The 12077-nt window shown below is 51.5% G+C and overlaps 1 long non-coding RNA gene across 1 annotated transcript; it reads left to right on the forward strand.

Annotated features, from left to right (window-relative positions):
• Positions 1-5749: 5749 nt before the first annotated feature.
• On the forward strand, positions 5750-7923 carry LOC139037058 (uncharacterized). The gene is made up of 2 exons (XR_011489843.1): positions 5750-6374; positions 7100-7923. It is a non-coding gene; the product is annotated as an uncharacterized lncRNA (long non-coding RNA).
• The last annotated feature ends 4154 nt before the right edge of the window (positions 7924-12077 follow it).

Consider the following 12077-nt stretch of genomic DNA (forward strand, 5'->3'; position numbering starts at 1 on the left):
CTCCAAGGACTTTGGGGTGAGGAGAGGGACAGACAGTGGGACAAGGCAGTGGGCTTTGTTGCTTGCGATCTGAGGACCTAGAATGACATCGACAGCCCGCGCCTGGTGTCACAGCTTGACGCAGAGGCAGCCGTGTGGCATGTTGAACCGCGCACAGAGCAAACGCTCGGTAAACGTGAGTGAGGACAGCAACGCCGACCTGTGAGCCCACAGGTGCCTGGATGGGGGTCTCATGCTGCAAGCCCTCCTTGGCTGTGGGCGCCCGCGCCCCTGTCCACAGGCTCAGCCCCACCCAAGTTCCAGAGGCATCATCAGCCCGGCCCATCCGCTGTATGGGTCGGTGCTTGGCAATGCTGTACCAGCCCATGCCATCCACGTGCACAACTCTTCCTTGGGGGCTCCATGTCTGTGGCTAGAACTCTGATGCGGCATGCTGGTCTAACTATCTGTCATCTGTCTGTTTATCTATGTGTCTATCCATCATCCATCTACTTTTGTATCTATCATCTATTTATCTATCTGTCATCTATCAATTCTGTATCTGTCTGTGTATCTATCATCTATCTACTTACATATCTACCACCTACCAATTATACCAATTTCTGTATTTATCATATATCTATATATCAATTATCTGTCTACTTATGTATCTATCACCTATTGGTTATGTATCTATTACCATGTTTATCATCTATCTACTTTTGTATCTTTATCTACTTATATGTCTATCATCTATAATTATGTATGTATATATTTACCTATGTATCTATCGTCTATCTGCTTATGTATCTGCGTGCGTGTGTGTTAAGTCACTTCAGTCATGTCTGACTCTTTGCGACCCCATGGCCTGTAGCCTGCCAGTCTCCTCTGTCCATGGGATTCTCCAGGCGAGAATACTGGAGTGGGTTGCCATGCCCTCCTCCAGGGGATCTTCCCGACCCAGGGATCAAACCCGCGTCTCTTGTGGCTCCTTCACTGCAGCTGGATTCTTTACCACTGAGCCCCCGGGGAAGCCCACTTAGGTGTCTACCACTTCCCAACTATCCCCATTTCTGTATTTTTCGTACATCTGTAAATCAGTTATCTACCTGCTCACCTGTCTGTCACTGGTCTATGCTGGTTTCAGACTTTCCTGCCTCCCTGGCCACTGGCCTCCTGCCCGGCCCTGGGCAGTGCTAGAGCCATGATGCTCTGCGGGTCCCCCTCGAGTGCCAGCAGCTGCCCAAACTGCCCCGTCCATGTGCTGAGGTCCTCTGTCCTCAGGAGAGCGGGGCGGTCATTTCCCCTCTCCTTGTCCTCTCAGATCGTGTCCTGCTTCCCTTCGCCACCAGACAAGGGCTGGCGGCTCATGCTCACGTCTGTCTGAGCCAGGATCTGCGAGATGCCAGAGGTACCGCCGTCTTCCAGTGGCAATTCTGCAGAGGCGTGGCAAGCTTGTTCTGGACTCAGGTCCACTGCAGTTTTCCAGCTGAGTGACACTGCTTACATTACTCATGTGTCACAGTTTTCTTACCTCTAAATGGAGCTAATAATGTTACCCAACTCAGAGGATTGTGGAGAAGATGAAATGAGACAGTCCCTCTAAAGTGACTAGGACAGTGGTCAGTGCATGGCCACAATCCCTTTAGGTAAATAGTAATTCTCATCTTTCCTATACTCTCCCAGTTTTGCCTGTCTCTGATGCCCTGGCTTCCCCATGCTGGGGCACATCACGCAAGTATCCCTTGATGGAAAGCCAATCGGAGCCAGACTAGCTATAGTTTTCCTCTTTATTCTGCTAAATTCACAGGGGATACTGGAGAAGGATCTTTTTAGGAGGCATTACTGAGACACATAGCAGGTGGCCAGATGGTAATGACAGGAAACAAGGTCCCTTCTGTCTGCGAGAACAACTGAGTGGCATTCAGGTGTGATAACGAGATAAACTAGGCTTCTAGAGAGGTCCCACCAGGTCGAGGTGGAGACTTGCCAGGGGGCGTAAAGTCTGCGGAACAGCACAGGCGGGGTTCTGTATCCAGGGCTGCTCCCCGGGCGGGCCTGTCCCCGTCTCGGCTCTGACACCTGGGGATTTACCACTGACCCTCCTTCCGAGCGATCCTCCAAAGGCTGTCAGTGAGGCTATACCCTGGTGATGCCGTCCTGTGATATCTCCGGAGAAAGGAAATTCCCTCGGCTCCACAGCTTCTCTCTGGGGTTTTATTCTTCTGTTCTTGTTTCATTTAATTTTATTTTAGTTCTCAAGAAGGTGAGGTGGACCTAGTGGGTGCTCTTCCATTCCTTGGCCACGTGGCATCCACCGCTTTCTGCAAGATCGTTTCCCAGATCTTCTTGGTGTCATAACCCTCTATCCTTATACGTGTGGATCCTGATGGGACAGTGAATCCCAGTGCTCATCTTCTTTCACCAGAGAAGCCGAGGAAACCCAGCTACTTCTTTCTCCACTCTGAGGAAAAGCCAAGGATGGGCGTGTGTCTGACCCCAGCTAAACAGATACGTCTTCCCCGGGACTTTAAATGTTCAGGTTTTGGCTGGGGGCGTGGGGGTGGTCGGAGAAGCTGTCGCTGGAGGCTGAGCCAGACAGCTCATGGGCAGATCGAAGCCAGGGCCCCCCGTGCTTTCTTCCATGGGGCTGCTTCCTGCTTCGATTTATTTGCAGGAGAGGTTGTAAGCTGACCACCACCAGGATAAGCGCCTGAAATACGTCAGGCGGCGGGTGAAGGGCAAGAAGGAAACACTGGGCCTGGGGACAGGCCTTTCCGACACGGAGCACTGTGGATCCTTTATTTTTAAAAGATTTTTTAATGTGAACCATTTTTAAAGTCTTCATTGAATTTGTTACACTATTGCTTCTGTTTTATGATTCGTTTTTTCGGGCATGAGGCACGTGGAATTCTAGCTCCTCAACCAGGGATCGAACCCACACTCCCTGAATCGGAAGGTGAAGTCTTAATCACTGGATCACCAGGGCAGTCCCAGTCTTGGGCTTTTTAATATAAACCAACATCTAAAATTCCTAATGTTCTCTCCTGGGCATAGATCCACAGAAAAACAGGATCTGAAAGGATACAAGCACCCCAGTGTCCATTGCAGCCCCGTTTACAATAGCAAAAACAAGGAAGCAACCTAAATGTCCATCGACAGAGGAACGAATAAAGAAGAAGTGGTGTATATGTACAACAGAACATTACTCAGCCATGAAAAAGAATGAAATCATGCCATTTTCAGCAGCATGGCTGGGCCTAGAGAGGGTCATACTGAGTGAAGTAAGTCAGACAGAGAAGGAGAAATATCGTATGACATCTCCTATATGTGACATCTAAAAAGGAATGATACAGATAAACTTATTTACAAAATAGAAAGAGACTCACAAACTAAGAAAACGAACTTGTGGTTGCTAGGGGAAGGGGATAGTTAGGGACTTTGGGAAGGTCATGTACACACTATCATATTTAAAAGGGATAGCCAACAAAGACCTATTGCATAGCACATGGAACTCTGCTCAATGTTACGTGGCAGCCTGGATGGGAGGGCAGTTTGGGGGAGAATGGATGCATGTATGTGTACGGCTGAGTCCCTTTACCGTTCACCTGAAACTACCACATTGTTATTAATCGGCTATACCCCAATACGAAATAAATAAAGTTTGGAAAAAAAAATTCCTAGTGTTCTTGTATTTGTGTGAAATATCCCATAAATACCAGCATTTTATCATCCAGTCTGTATCTCCTAAAACATTTCTTGTTCCTCAAAGACACCTCCCATGCCTTTGGCAGACCATGTCCTGATTTAGGGATCAGGAAACACGTCTCCCCGGCAGAGGAAGCAGAAGTCTCAGTGGGTGGGCTTCCGAGTGGAGGTCGGAGCTGTGCCCAGGTTACAAGGCCTCAGTCTTTCCTCGCCAGCCCTGGGAAAGGCCCCAAGCTGTGTTTACCAGATGGCCTGCCCCTGGGCACAAAGGACCTTCTAACTGAGGCCAGGAAAGACCTGGAGTGATATGGTAACAGCCAATAACGCTGAATGGCAAGAGAAGGAAGTCTATGTCTCACCCAGACAACAACGCGAAGTAACAACGCGGGCACCCACAGCTGAAGGCTGACCCAGTGGCCCCTGGGCCTGGGCACCTGGCCCTTTCCACTTGTTGCTCTGCCGTCCTCAAGACGCATGTTCCATCTTGTGACTAACACGGCTGGTTCAGCTTCCAGTACCAAGTGAATCGCTGCAGCGCAGGAGCCAAGGGAAGGCAGAGCAAGCTTCTTCCACTTAAGGGCCCGACCACGGCTTCTGCTCATGGTCGAATTGGCCTCAATCCAAGCAGTTGGCTGCAGCCAGCTGCAGGGAAGATTGGGAAAGACGGCTTTTGGCTGGGTGGCCTCGAGCCCAGATAAGACATCTGCTTATAGAAGAAGGGGAGGATGGATGCTGGGGAGATGACCAGCAGGCTTTGTTCCAACACTGACCTGCACAGATGCGGTCAACTCGTGCCCCGTCCTGCCTCTCGCTGGGGCAAAACGTCTAGGGCTGCCTTTTGTGCTTTTCATGGAGGAGGAGGCTAAGTGACCTGCGCCAGGTGCCTCAGGAATCCTCAAGGGTAGATCTTCAGGCACCAGGCTGGCAGGCAGGCAGAGGAGATACTGTTGGGCAAGGGGTCTAAAGTGTTCCGCTGCTTATTCGCCCCTTCAGACAAACTTGAGCTCAGACAGTGTATTCCCGCTTTCAGCAAAGGATGCCCTGGGCAGGCATCCTTTAAGGGTGAACCTCTGAAGCAGCCGATCGTCGCTCCCCCGCAACCCTCTCTATCCCTCCTGGCGTGCCTGTGGCATCTGATTTTCCTGCTTGGCTCTCTGTCCTTGTTACTGCAGACCGCATCCAGGTGGACCAAGGGCGGCCCTCTAACAGACGTCCCAAGGGGACCCGGTCCAGGGGCTGGGCGAACAGCGTCTTGTCTATAGATAAACACGGAAGTGAAACCAGCGAGTTGATGGTGGGACTTGAAACAAGAGTTCACGTGGAGTTGGGATCAGAGTTCCTGCCGTGACACATCAAGACTTCATGTAAGCAAAGGTTTGGGGGGCGGGGGAGGTGGATAGAGGAGCTCCAAGAAACTCCCCAGATTGGTCTACTCCAGGCTAGTGGGAAAGATAGGAAAGAGGGAGGGATATAGAACAGGGCATGAGACAGTCTCTTGTTCCTGTTCCCATCTCAAGTGCCCAGACTCTCCTTTATTCCCTGTTGTGTGGTTTTTTTTTTGTCACTTTAGTGTAACATTGGGTTGGCCAAAAAGTTCGTTTGGGTGTAATATCTTATGGGAAAACCCAAAAGAACTTTCTGGCCAACCCAATAGTTGGGATTATACACTGTGAACTCAGAGCGCTCCGGGTTCAAACCACAGATCTGCCTCTAACGGGTGACTGCTGCGGCTGAGTCGCTTCAGTCGTGTCCGACTCTGTGCGACCCCATGGACGGCAGCCCACCGGGCTCCTCCGTCCACGGGATTCTCCCGGCAAGAACACTGGAGTGGGCTGCCATTTCCTTCTCCGAATGTGTGACTCCGGGCAGGTAACCGAGCTGAGTCACACTTCTCTACTCAACACAAATGGGGACTCTGCTGAAGGGCAGCGCAGTGACAGGTGCATGAGCTCGCTCGCAAACCAACCCCGTTCCTCTCCCGCCTCCCTCCCTCCTTGTCTCCTTTCCTGCTTTCCTTCCTGGCTTGCACTCAGATTTAAGACGAACGGTGAGGCATCTGATCTCTCTCCTATGACACCTTCCGACTCCGTCCTCTGTTGAGCTGTGAGCTCCTCTGCGTTAATTCCTGGGACTTGCCTCACTAGCCTGAGCCCCTTCCCGCTTCCCTCCCTCTCGGGGTTGGGGACTCTGAGCCAGACGCCCAGGGAGAAGCAGTGGGGCGGCGGGCGCCCCCGCTGGAGGAGGAGCTGGCTCTCCCCTTCCCCTCGCTTTTCCTGAGGTGGGGACAGCTGGGCGCAGAGTGCTTGAAGAGCCTTCCAGAAGGCGGCCCTGATGAATTCCGCTTCCTCCTCGCAGGAGCTGGGGCCTTCCGACCTCAGGATGCACAGCGATGCTGAATATGCAAATCAGCAGCACTTGGTTCACAAAAATAGCTCCGCGGTGCTGCTCCGCCGCGGAGTGCCTGCTTCTCCTGCTTCTTGCGCGGATCTTCCCCTTCCTGCCTTGGACCTGCCCCCACCCCGCCACCCCCCATTTGTCCTCCTTCCTCTCCCCTTCCTCGGCCCGGCCCATCCTCCCTTCCCAGGTTTCCGTCCCTGCATCCTGCCTTCCTGACCAAGGTGTGATGGACAGACAGGGCGAGGCCCCTCGCCAACCCCGGGTGACCGGAACTACAACAGCGGACACTGGTATCTTTTCCTTCTTTCCTTTATACCTGGAGGCTCAGATGGTAAAGAATCCGCCTGCATGCAGGAGACCTGGGTTTGATCCCTGGGTTGGGAGGATCCCCTGCAGGAGGGCATGGCGGCACACTCCAGTCTTCTTGCCTGGAGAATCCCAGAGACAGAGAAGCCTGGCGGGCTACAGTCCATGGGGTCGCACATTATTATTATTTTAAAATTTTATTTTTAATTGAAGATTAATCACTTTACAATGTTGTATTATTTTCAGCTGTATAGCAATGTGAATCATCTGTAAGGATACGTATCTTCTTTTAAAATTTGCCTAGGACATCATTTGGGGGAGATTAGTTGTGCTTCCTATCTGCATTTGTACACTTACACGTGGAAATTTTCTGAGAGGATATATCCCAAATATTAATAGTGCAAAATTCTGGGGGGAAAGGGCCTAGATGAAAGGTATTCTTAAAAAAAATACCCTCCTCCCACCTATAACAATGTCAGTATAAAACACACTGCTGTATACACACACATCTCCTCCAGGCTGACGTGATTTTTGCAGAATTCCAAAGTTCTCTGGGTTCCTGTATGGAAGGTGGGGAGACAGCAGGGATGCCCACTGTGTGGTGGGTGACGGGGTCCACAGTGCCATGATCCCAGACCCAGCTCCTCCACCTGGTGGTGTGACCTTGGGCAGGTAACCCAGCCTCTGCATCACAGAATCTCCCTTTCAGGGTTGCCTGTAGGAGCACTGAGCACTGAAGAATTGATGCTTCTGAACTGTGGTGTTGGGGAAGACTCTTGAGTGTCCCTTGGACTGCAAGGAGATCCAAACAGTCCATCCTGAAGGAGATCAGTCCTGGGTGTTCATTGGAAGGACTGATGCTGAAGCTGAAACTCCAGTATGTTGGCCACCTGATGCAAAGAGCTGACTCACTGGAAAAGATCCTGATGCTGGGAAAGATTGATGGCGGGAGGAGAAGGGGATGACGGAGGATGAGACGGTTGGATGGCATCACCGACTCGATGGACATGAGTTTGAGCAAACTCAGGGAGATGGTGGGGGACAGGCCAGCCCAGCGTGCTGCAGTCCATGGGGCCGCAAAGAGTCAGACAGGACTTAGTGACTGAACAACAACAGGAGGAGTGCGGTAGTTAATACAGGTGACTGGGTCAGAGAAATCAGTTCTGATTATCAGCCAGTCTTATGTTTTCAAAGTGATGAAGACTTCAGTGTGGTCCTAAGGCCTGGCTGGGCACTAGTGAACCAGAGGCCATAGAACCATTAAGCTGTTTGGGGTTGGACAGACCTGCCTTTGAGTCTTGGCCCTGTCTTCTCATAGCTGTGCGGCCCGGACCCTCTCAGAGCACGTTTCTGGGCTTCAGGGCTTTGTCCTGTGAACTGCAGACGCAAAAGCGCAGACTTTGGGGCTCAGACTGGCTTCCCCCAGACGGACACGTGGGGCGGAGCACAGAGGTGCTGTCACTACTGTTAGGCATTTAACAACATACGTTTGGTTTAGTTGAATAACTTCCTATAAAGGATGAATTGCCTAGATCAGTGTTTCTCAATCTTTTTTTGTTATTGCTCTTTCAGGAATACTTTTGGACATTTTTCACTCTAATTCCCTCCTTCCATGAATTTTATTACCACAAGTGTTATGCAGAGCTGTTTGTGTACTATGTGTATATCTGTGTTTTATACCTAAAAAGGATTAGATATTTTTTGTCCCCTGAGAACCACTTTTTGCTCCTGGTGGGTGATATGTATGGTCCCCGTTGAGGATGTATGGCCTGGAGCAGTGATTCTCAAATGGGGAGAATTTTGCTCCCTGGGAAACATATCACAGTGTCTGGAGAAACTTTTTTTGTTGTTACAACAGAAGGGAGGGCGTGGTGCTAATGGCATCAAGTGAGTAGAGGCCAAGTGAAAGTTGCTCAGTCATGTCTGACTCTTTTTGAGTCCATGGACATACAGTCCATGGAATTCTCCAGGCCAGAATGCTGGAGTGGGTAGCCTTTCCCTTCTCCAGGGGATCTTCCCAACCCAGGGATTGAACCCAGGTCTCTCCCATTGCAGATGGCTTCTTTACCAGCTGAGCTGCCAGGGAAGCCCAAGAATACTGGAGTGGGTAACCTGTCCCTTCTCCAGGGGATCTTCCCCATCCAGGAATTGAATCGGGGTCTCCTGCATTGCAGGAGGATTCTTTACCAGCTGAGCTACCAGGTAAGCCCAAGGCCAAGGCTACTGCTAAATATCCCCCATCAGCGGTTGTCAAGCCCCGGTACTGGTCCGTGGTCTGTTAGGAACCGGGCCGCACAGCAGGAGGTGAGTAGCTGGCAAGCAAATCCAGGAAGCTTCATCTGTATTTACAGCCGCTCCCCCTGGGTCTCCCATCAGCCCCAGATGGGACTGTCTAGTTGCAGGAAAACAAGCTCATGGCTCCCACTGATCCTGCATTATGGAGAGTTGGATACTTATTTCATTACATGTCACCATGTAGCAGTGGTAGGCGTAAAGTGGACAGTGGATGTAACACACTTGAATCATCCCAAGACCGTCCCTTCCCTGCTCCCCGTCCTGCCCCCATCGACGGAAACCAGCCCCTGATGCTGAAAAGGTTGGGGACCACTGTCCTACATCACACAGGACAGCCCCCTCCCCCAATCATAGAGTTACTGACCCCAAGTTGTCCATAGTTGAGCAGAGGCTGAGAACTTCGCTGTAGGGTTGTCTTTCCTTCCCCAAGAATGCTCAGAGTGTTGGTGTCCTGGTGATCAGACGAGGTGGGAGATGCACCAGGATGTGTCTTCCGTGTGTGTGTGTGTGTGTGTGTGTGTGTGTGTGTGTGTGTGTGAGATAGTGAATCAAGCTTCTTACAGGCACTGAGCAAGGCTGGGCTTGAGGGAGGTCACCTGTCCTGGGCAGGACTAAGATCTAGCGTGCTTAAGTATCTTTGCTGGAGCCATTCTTTTAAAAATACTGTAATTTATATTTTAATGTAAAATTTTGCATTTGAAAGGAGAAACCTGACCCTGTTTTCTGTGTTAAACCCCATCTGGTGCTACTGAGTTTGTTGTTCCTTATTCTTTCATCCCAGCCAAAGTGGATGACCTTGCTTCAGGGGAAAATTAAACTCTTAAATCTCCAAACAGGGAAATTTCAGCATTCCTTATGGATCAGAGTAATCTTAGAGCCTAAAATGTTGCTTCTGTTGCTTCCAGTTTAGCTGCCCCTCAAGTTCCAGTGACTATTTCTTCTCTGTTTGCCCTTCTCTAGAAGTAAAGCAGGTGACAGGGTTTTCAGAATTTTTTTTTTAAATACTGCAATTTGTGGGAATTTCTGGTGCTCCAATGGTTAGGACTTGGCGCTTTCACTTCTGGGGCCTGGGTTCAATCCCTGTTCAAGGAACTGAGATCTTGCAAGCCAGGTGGTGCAGCTAAAAAACAAACAAACAAACAAAAAAACTGTAATTTACAGGGTCATATGTTAAGTAAAAGTCACAGTGGGGTGGGGCTATAGAGTCTTTTCTTTCTTTAAAAAAAAAAATCTTTATGCCATTTCCCTTTCTGATTTATTTATTGAAATAGAGTTGATTTATAATATTGTGTTAGTTTCAAGTATACAGTGAAGTGATTCTGTTATACATATAAATGTATACATCTGTATTCTTTTAGAAATTATTTTCCACTACAGTTTATTAAAAGATAGTGAATGTAGCTCCCTGTGCTATACAGTAAATCCTTGTTATTTATCTGGGCTTTCCTTGACAGAGACCCTGCTCTAGATGGGGGAAGATGAGTTCTTATGTGATAATTAGGACCACTAACTGTCACTGCCCACTAACCTCATGCTGGGGCTTGTGTTAATGCTTCACTTGAGTCAGTAATTGTTCACAGTACTCCCGTTACACAGGCACCATTCCTACCGCTCTCCCATTTTACAGATGAAGAAACTGAGGCTTGGAGTAGTTAGGTGACTTGTTCTAAGCTGCGCAACTAGGAAGGAGAGTAGCCAGGATATGAACTCAGAGCTTTAGACGCCAGAGCCCACAAGCTTCACATCAGATCCTGCCGCCTGCCTACTCTGATAGAAGATGGACTCTTCTATGTGTCAGAAGAGGTGATGCTAGAGCGCTGCTGGTGTTCAGAGGGGGAGAGATGATTCCCAGCTTGAGAAACCAGGGATGCCTTCCTGGAGGCAGAGGCACTGGGCTTTTATACAGGGCGTTTGTTGTACCTGGTGGTCACTAGCCCCTGTGGAGTGCTTAAACCAGAGATGAATCAGGGTTTCTCAGCGTTGGTACGGTGGACATTTTGCAGGCGACGAGTTCTGCTGTGGAAGGCTGCCTTCTGCGTTATAGGAGGTTTGGCCGCACCCTTGCCTTCTAACCACCCCTCTTCTCAAGTGGAGACAACCAAAAATGCCTCTTGACGTTGCTAAACGTCCCCTGGGAGGACAAGTCACTAGAGTTAAGAACTACTCTCCTGAATGTAGGTGAGGATGGGGAGGAGAATTCTGGGCGTCCCCCTTATTCCTGGGGGAAACTGGAGGCAGAAAGCCAGTTTCTCATCCCAGCGGCTGCAATCTGAGTGATTCCGGGCAAGACCCATCCCCCGGCTGGCCTGAGTTTCCGCACCCAAAAGGTGAGGTGTCTGGAGGCAGCGGGTGGTCCCTAGGAACCCTTTCCGTCCGGCAGGCGAGACCGGCCGGGGAGCGTGGTCAGCTGTGCCCGCGCGCGGCCTGCCGCGGCTTCACCAGGCGGTGCAAAGACACAGCTTCCCCCAGGCCGCCGCTCCCACCGGGCCGGCGCAGCTGGCTCTCCGCGGAGCCCGCCGCCCCCGCCGCCCCCGCCGCCCCCGCAGCAGGCGTGTGAAGGGCTCTGGGTGTCACTTTCCACAGCCCCGCCCGGTGACAGCCTTAATCACAGCCAGGAAGAGCGGGGCTCCGGAGGTGGGGACGAGGTGTCCTCGGGTGTGAGAAAATGATTCACGCCGGAGGACCGGCCAACCTGGGCCAGCTGGAGTCACTTCCTGAGGTCCCGGCGGAGGAGGCGCGGCCCCCTCTGCTTCAGTGGAGACTCAGCTCTTGCCTTCTCCTTTAGTCCTGGGAGCCAGGCGGAGGTCCCAGGCGAGGGCAAGGGGGTCGCAGGCTTCATCTGGCTTTGGAATTTAAAGCCACGGTGGACAGTGGCGGCCGATGGTGGGAGGTCCCTCCGGCCTCGCTGAGAGCTGCTTTGCTGCGTGGGAGGTGGGGGGTGTTCCCTGCAGGTCAACTGGGGGCAGGCTTTGCGACCTGGGGCAAGTCAGTCCACCTCTCTGGGTCTCCGTTCCCTGGAGCCTGTCAGCAGTCACGGAGGGTCGCTAGGAGGTACCCTGGTGCGTGGGGTTAGTTACAGGGGTTAACACAGGTGCCTCCAGGATTCCTGGGGGCTCAGTGGTGAAGAATCCACCTGCCAGGCAGGAGACGCAAGTTTGATCCCTGGACCAGGAAGATTCCCCTGGAGAAGGACGTGGCAGCCACTCCAGTGTTCTTGCCTGGGAAATCCCCCGTGGACAGAGGAGGCTGGCGGGCTACAGTCCGTGGGGCCGCAGTGTCGGACACGCCTGAGCCGCTGCGACTGAACTGCCACGAGGACGGCGTCTCCACTTGGCTGCAGTGGTGACGAATAACGCAGAGCTTCCACCCGTGTCCAGCCATTTGTCATGCAC

This window comes from Odocoileus virginianus, chromosome 10, assembly GCF_023699985.2.
Source record: "Odocoileus virginianus isolate 20LAN1187 ecotype Illinois chromosome 10, Ovbor_1.2, whole genome shotgun sequence".
Taxonomy (NCBI): domain Eukaryota; kingdom Metazoa; phylum Chordata; class Mammalia; order Artiodactyla; family Cervidae; genus Odocoileus; species Odocoileus virginianus.